The following is an 8549-nucleotide window of genomic DNA, read 5'->3' on the forward strand; positions in this document are numbered from 1 at the left end:
CGAGTCACAACTAACTTGATGGCACCTAACAACAGCAATGATCCTAATAGAAACAAGACATTAATGTCTAAGATATTGCTTTAAAAACTAGGATACCCTACTGAGACATGAAGGGTGGAGAAGATAAAATACATTGCAACTGAAGTTGTCAACCAAACAATTAATATTAGGGTGGAAATGATAAATTTATAAAAATTTGGCATTCTCTTTCAAACTTTTAAAATGGTTTAAAATCAGGAAACATGTGACAGTGTTGTATTATTTCACCATACTTATTCAATCTCTGTGCTGAGCAGATAATCTGAAAAGCTGGATTATATAAAGAACATGGCATCAGGATCGGCAAAAGACTCATTAACAACCTGTGGCATGAGCTGATGCAACCTTGCTTGCTGAGAGAGAAGAGGATTTAAAATATGTGCCAATGAAGATCAAAGACCACAGCCTTCAGTATGGGTTGCACCTCAATGTAAAGAAAACAGAAATCCTCACCGATGGACCAATATGTAGTATCATGATAAATGGAGAAAAGATTGAAGTTGTCAAGGACCTCATTTTTCTTGGATCCACCATCAACACTCATAGAAGCAGCAATCAAGAAATCAAATGATGTATTGTGTTAGGCAAATCTGTTGCATAAGACCTTGTTAAAGTATTAAATAACAAAGATGTCAGTTTGAGGACAAAGGCGTGCTTGACACAAGTCATGACATTTTCAGTACCCTCAAATGGCATGTGAAAATTAAACAAGGAATAAGGAAGACAGTAGAATAATTGATACATTTGAGTTATGGTGTTGGAGAAAAATATTACAGGTACCATGGACTGGACAGTGGTACCATAAATGGTCTCAACTGTAGCAGCAATTGTGAGGATGGTTCAAGACTCGGTTTGTTTTGTTCTGTTGTACATAGAGTTACTATGGGTCAGAACCGACTAGATGACACTTAACACCAACAACATGCTGGCCTCATTGATAAACTGTATGGTATCCTCTACCTGGTGCTCATCTCCCTTTCTCCAATTACAATGTTTATGAACCTTGTTGGTGTTGTGGGTTAGGCATAAACCTGCTAACTGCTGGATTAGTTAATCCATTAACAACTTTGGGGGGAGAAAAATAAGGCCATTTTCCCCCTATAAAGATTTACAGTCTCGGAAATTCTATATAGCTGAATTCAATTTGATTGCGTTATTATAATAATTATGGATTGATAGAATTCTTATGTCAGAATTGAGACTCAACGGTAGGGAATATTTTATTCTATGACCTGTGTTCTGTGTTTTCCTCTGCTTGCTCTGAAAGACAATCAGCTAATGGACATCATTATTATGTTTGTATGGAGCTTTTAGTTTGGTGCCTTTGAGTTAATGCTGACTCACAGTGACCCTGTCTGCAGCATAATGCAACACTACCCATTCTGTGCCACCCTTATAATCCTTCTTAGTTTGAGTTGTAGCCGCTGACAATCCATCTCATCAAGGGTATTTTTCTTTTTCACCAACCTTCTACTTTACCAAGCATGATGTCCTTCCCCAGGGCCTGGGCCTTACTGATGACCTATCCAAAGAGCATGAGAAAAATCGCTCCCTCCTCATTTCTAAGGAATACTCCCATTGCAGTTTGTCCAATCTGGATTTGTTTGTTCTTCTGGCAGTCCATGATATATGTATTGTTCTTTGCCAACACCCTAATTCACAGGCAATAATTCTTCAGACTTCCTTACTCATTATCCAGTGTTCATGTACATATGAGGCAATTGAAAATACCATGGTGTGGAACAGGTGTACTTTAGGTTTAATGCTTGATAATTTGTTAATGTGTACATCCAAATATGTTGGTCGACTCTTCAACTAACCTAAGTAAAAAGGAGAACTTATTGAAAGGACATAGTACTTGTGGGACTTCTAGTATAAAATGGAGAGAATAGAATAAATGTACTGGGGTGCTCTAGGAAGGCACCTTCTATCTCTTCTAGGCACCAATGTTGTTCTTGTTGTTGTTAAGCACTGTCAAGTCTATTCTGACTTACAATGACCTGTGTAGGATTCCTGAAGAATGGTTGGTAGGTTTGAGCAACCAGCCTTGAGTTAGCATATGGTTAGCTGGCCAGCACTTACCCTACAGGGGCCACAGCAGGACTCCTAATACCAGAAGGAATAACCTCAAATCATTAAATCTATTCTTGCCTCACTCAGGTCAAGTTTCAGAGTCTGGGAAGCGAAGATGCAGTTAGTAGAACAAAAGTTAGGGTCCAACTTCTTGAATAGAGTAGATGATGCAAAAACTGATTTGGTTGAAGGAGTTGCCAAGATACCTGTGACCTTTTATTATGGCAACACAAGCTTCTAAACTCACCCTGAAGTCTCAAGACTATAATGAAGATAAAATTTCTCTAAAGAATATTAGGCTGCCTTTTGCAAAAAAAAAAAAAATGTTGGGCAACTGAAAAACCAAAACAACCAGTGTCCTATGTTATTAGTCACTTGTCTTCATTTTTAATGGCAGTTATTGAAACACTGATTTGAAAAGACAGCCATCAGAGTCTAATAATAACAGAAATTTGGGGAACCACTGACATATTTGTCCATAAATTCTTCACAGGGATTTTTGATTTTGAGTGTCTAAATCCCTAGGCATTCAATGGATGTCCTGAAGGGGTTGGTAAGCCCACAATCGTTATAGATTATGAATGTCTCTTTGAGCCTAATAAAAATATTAGATACAATTTTTGGAATACCTTGGTGCATAAATATATTTGGACTGTTGTTTTGTTGTTAAATGCCATCAAGTTATTTCTGATCCACAATGATCTTGCAAAGGGTTGCTTGGTTGGTTGGTGGTATGCTGTGGAGTCAGTTCCAACTCATAGTGACCCTGTATAGGGTTTCTGAGGTTATAAATCTTTAGGGGAGTAGACAGCCTCATCTTTTTCCCATGGAACCACTGGTAGTTTCGAACTAACTGACCTTGAGGTTAGCAGTCCGACTCATAATCACTACACTACCAGAGCTCTTCTGCATAAGTTTGTTGTTGTTGTTAAGTACTGTTGGTTCTGACTCATAACGACCCTGTACAGGGTTTCCGAGGCTGTAAATCTTTATGGTAGCAGAAAGCCTCATTTTTCTCCCACAGAACTGCTCGTAACTTTGAACTGCTGACCTTGCAGTTTGCAGCTTAATTCGTAACCACTATGCTACCAGAGCTCCTTTACATAGGGTTAGGATATAAATAATTGGGAATAAGACAGCAAAGTATGCTGTGCTGCATTTCTGTTCCTAATTTTTCATGTACTCTATGTATCCATATATTTTTCATATGAATCTGTAGTCTTGTCACTAAAGAAGGTGTATGTGTTGATGTTTGGCTTGACCATATGACTTGATTTGGTCAATAAATGATGACAGTGTGTCAGTTCATAACTAAGGCTTAAGGAACAATGTGTGTTTCCATTCACTCACCCCCCAACTCTCTTGCATTTATTCCATTCCATAAAAAGAAAATGACCTAGTTAGTTCATTAAACCAATAAGAATGAGAACTATGTGTAATAGACCAGGAACCCATCCTTCCATACTTGGAATTGCAAAACAACTCTTGTGAATGTAAATTAAGTTCAACCACTTTTGAGCATAGGGTGGCACTATGGGATAAGCATTTGTCTACTAACTGCAAAGTCAGCCATTCAAACCCTCCAGCTGCTCCTTGGGAGAACAAAGAGGATTTCTTCACCTATAAAGGTTTACAGCCTTGGAAACACAATAGAGGGTCACTATGAGTTGGATTGGATTCAATACCCAAAGTTCAGTTTTGTTTTGTTTCGTTTTGTCTGAGAACTCACCAGAGGTATGTTGTTGCTAGAAAATGCCATTGAGTTGGTTCTGACTCATAATCACTGCCTATAAGAGTCATGGCTATGCTGTAGGATAAGCACTGAACCCTAAAGTTGGTTTGAACTGCTTGGTTGGTGGTTCAAACTTACCTGACCCTCCTTGGAAAGCTGGTACAGGGTTGTTATTAATTGGAGCCAACTCAACAGCACTTAACAACAACAACATTGAGTTTCTGAGGAGTGGCTGGTGGGAGTGAACCACTGAATTTGCTATAAATAGTACAGTTCATATTTTATAATACTACTCCAAGACTCCCACCCTAGATATACCTAATATTTATATTTGTAGGTCTAGACTATCTATCTATCTATCTATCTATCTATCTATCTATCTATCTATCTATCTATCTATCTATCTATCTGTCTGTCTGTCTGTCTGTCTGTCTGTCTCTCTCTCTCTCTTTCTGTTATTGTTAAGTGCTGCTGAGTTGATTCCAACCCATAGCCACCTGTACAGGGTTTCCGAGACATGGCTGTTGAGGTGGAACTCCTAACCTTATGGTTCAAACCAACTTTGCAGTCCCATGTATTAACTCACAGCACAACACCAGGATTCCAAAATACGCTATCCACACACACATGCATATATACTGTTGGTGGTGATTGTGTGCTACTGAGCCTGTTCTGACTCAGAGTGACTCTGTATAGGGTTACCAAGGCTATACATCTTTATGGTAACAGAAAGCCTCATCTTTCTCCAGCAAAGCCACTGGTAGGTTTGAGTTGCTGAGCTTGCAGTTAGCAGTCCAGCTAGTAAATCACTACACCACCAGGGCTCCTTACACAGACCGAGACATCTTCAAAGAGTTCATGGACAAACGGAATTAAAAGATAGCAGATAATTTTTTCCATAAACTTTTTGAAGCCATCGTCTATGTGAAAACAATGAGAATGAATGAATAATAAGTACATCCAAGACTATGGATGACTCTCACAAGAATAATGTTGAGTAAAAGATGCCAAATGTGACTCAATAAATAATAATGAATTCAAAAAATCTCAAAATGGAAGAGAAAAATCTATAATAATAGGAATCAGTGTAGTGTTTCCCCTTGGGGACGTGTCTGTAAGAAGAAATAAAGAAGTGTAGAGTTGTTTCTAGTACACTGTTTTTTGATATAAGTCCTGATTTCTGAAAATTTACCAAGATACAGCTTCTGACCTGTGCCTTTTCTGAATGTGTGTTATTCATCAACAAGATATTCAGTTTAAGTGCTGTGAGGATTAGTGAGGGAGAGGATGTTATTGCATCTGCTGCCTCCTCTTTTGTTACTATATGTTATTACCTTTACAATTTTCAAAAAAAATATTTAAAAGACCACTTTGTTAATTATTTGGAAAGCAAAGAAATTGATTAAGGTATAATATAGATTGCATTTGCATTAGCTCTTGTAAATAAATACCTTTTCATCTGGTGTAGAGGTGCAGAGAGAGAACTTTTCAGAAAGGCAGCATTAGTGAATACAGAAAGATTCTAAAATACATACACACACACACACATACATGTAAACATATATGTTGTGGTTAAGTGCAGTTGAGTAGGTTCTGACTCATAGTGACCCTGAATAGGATTTACAAGGAGCAGCTGGTGAATTTGAACAGCCGACCCTGCCGTTCAAACTGACCATGTAGTCCGATGTATTATCCCACAGTGTCAGACTAGGATTCCATATATTAGGGATTTATAGAATTTATAATTGGATGAATGGATAATTGATAAGAGATGAATATGAAAAATCATGTTTGAGCCAGTTTGAGGAGTTTCTAGTTTATTGACTAGACAATGGGGTTTGTTTGAACGTTGTAAACCTGACCACAAAGTTCCTTTACAAAGCTAGCTTTGTCTGCCTGGAAAAAGATACTGCAAAAGGTCAACCTCACACACACATTAGGAAAAATTACTGTAAAGTGTTTAGACAAGAAATGTTCATGATATAATCTTGTTCTACTGAAGGTCATGTTTTACTGTGCTTCTTTTCATTGCTGTTGTGAGTTGTCATCAAGAAAACCCCCAACTATGGCAACCTCATGCACAACTGAATGAAGTACTTACCTGGTCTGGAATCATCTCTGTGATCATTGAAGGTAGGCTGTTGGGATCCTTTGGTTCTAATTGACTGAGTTCTTGAAATAGATGACCAAATTTGTATTCACAATCCATTTTAGTCTGTAAACTCCTCTGAAACCGTTTTCTGTGTCATAAATCATCAAACCAAATCCACTGCCTGGAGTCAGTTCTGACTCATAATGACTCTGTGAGTTCCATATCATAGTGCCACACAACCTCCACTGACAGACGGGTCGTGGTTGCCCACCCATGGAATGCATATGGATGGGAATCTAACCTGGGTCTCCCACATGGAAGGTGAGGTTCTATCACTGAACCACCAACTACATGTTATGCATGCTTCTAGTCAACTTCAACTCTTTACAGGAACAACTTATAAAATTATTCATTAGAAAAGAAAAACAATAAATAATGTTTATCTTTATGCTAATTCTTTGTTATGAGTCACCAAACAGATCCAGAGGCAAAAATGCCTGCCGTCAAAACAACCATTTCTATTCTGTTCAGTTTCTGCTCCCATCATCTGAGTAGAGTTCACTCTGCCATACAATGCACAGCCTTCTGCTTGAAATCTGAGTCAGAACAGTCTATAGTTTTGGTCCACAACAATGAAATCCCAATCCTATTTCATTTACAAAGTGTCCATTGAAACACATTTATTTTCCCCAAGAAGAAAAATAGATCTCATCTTATCCTCTCAAAACATGAAGCTTCAAGTTGTTCCATCATTTTACCTATATCCTTTCCATAGCCCATTAAAATGTATGGAGAGATGAGCATCGTCTCTTTACTGCCCTGATTGTGCTAAGCAGGTTGACAAATTGTGTGGAAGCATAAAAATGTGTCAATGGATTTTTCTTTTCTTGTCAGTTGGAAAAGATACATGGCTCAGAAGGGAGGAAAAAATCACAGAAGCTTGGAATTAAAGGCTTCGAGGAGTTTGCTGTGGTTGTCGAGTATACTGGAATTGGTTCCAATTCATAGGGACCCTGGCTTTCCCCAGGTTATAAAGGGGGTTTGTTTTTGTTAGTTATTGTCAGTTCCAACTCATAGAGACCCTGTATAGGGTTTCCCAGGAGCAGTTTGTGGGTTTTATCTACTGACCTTACAACTCAAACTGACTTTGCATTTTATTACATTATCCTGTATTATTATATCAGGACTATCTAAACCAACACACTAATTTACAGATACAGAAAGTCATGAGTTGAAATTCCTGTTTGTCTCAGATCGCTCTGTCACTGACGAACATCCTAGGTAGAGCTATGTGGGCCTCTGAGTCCTTCTGATATCAGAATCACTTTTGGAAAATAATTTAACTAAGCACTGAATGTTCTCTGACTCTAACATTACAAAGACCTGTAAGGGGAGTCCTGGTGTGGCGCTGTGGGTGAATGGGCCAGACTGCAAAGTCATTTGAACTTCAAAGTCGGTGGTTCAAGCTCACCAGCAGCTCCTCAGAACCCCTATACAGGGTCACTATGGGTCGGAACTGATTCAATGGCACTTCACAAAACAACAAGGGGCCCTGCGCGAGAAAGATGAGATTTTTCTGCTCCTGTAAAAATTTAGTCTTTAAAATGCTATTGTTGTTGTTGTTATGTGCCTTGGAGTCGGTTCCCGACTCATAGTGACCCTGTACAGGGTTTCCGAGGCTATAAATCTTTATGGGAGCAGAAAGCCTCATCTTTCTCCCATGGAACAGGTGGTAGTTTCGAACTGCTGACCTTGCAGTTCCCAGTCCAATTCGTAACCACTATGCTACCAGAGCTCCTTTTAAAGTGCTATACAGGGTATCTATGAGTCAGAACCAACTCCACGGTGCACCACCACCACCACCGCCAAGCCTTGTTCTAACAGCCTGTGTATAAATGATTGTTTCACCAATGTGTGACTACATTTACTTTGTTGACATGTTCCATTTTTGGGATTTGGAATGACATTTATAAAAAATGAAAATAAAATGATGCTGTTTATAAATACCATTACATATACACAAACAAATATCAAATTCAGTTATGGTTGAGCAGGTGAGGTATATATTTAGTCAATGTAATAATTGGTTAATTAGAAACTCTGTTATTAAAACCAGCACCTGGTGAAATAAACATAAGTGCTGGCATCTGCCAAGGGGTTTACAGGACACTTTAAAAATGTCAGAAGTATTAGAGATCATATATATTTCCTAAAATTAAAATACATTTCCAGAGTCTACAAATCGATCCAAGAAACTGTTAGGATGGAGGCAGATACCAAATATTTTCAAGAAATTCAATTGAACAAAACAAACAAACATCCATTGAATGTCTAAAAGGACTGTGAGACCAAGTCAGAATGTCCTTTATGAAAATGCTGCAGGGCCTGCGTGGAGTATCATGTGCTTACATCCTACTTTTATTGTGGATGCTGTGGCTGTAGATGGGTTCCACTTTCGATGGATACCACAGATGGGTACCATGCCAGATGAAGCTAGAGGAGAAAATGCAAGACATAGAGGAATATATCTCAATCTCCAGTTTATCCTTTAAAGACCTTGAAGGAAAGCAATTCAGAAACAAGCAAACAACATTAGGGGTTGTGGAGTTATAA

Source organism: Chrysochloris asiatica, unplaced genomic scaffold, assembly GCF_000296735.1.
Source record: "Chrysochloris asiatica unplaced genomic scaffold, ChrAsi1.0 scaffold00075, whole genome shotgun sequence".
Taxonomy (NCBI): Eukaryota; Metazoa; Chordata; class Mammalia; order Afrosoricida; family Chrysochloridae; genus Chrysochloris; species Chrysochloris asiatica.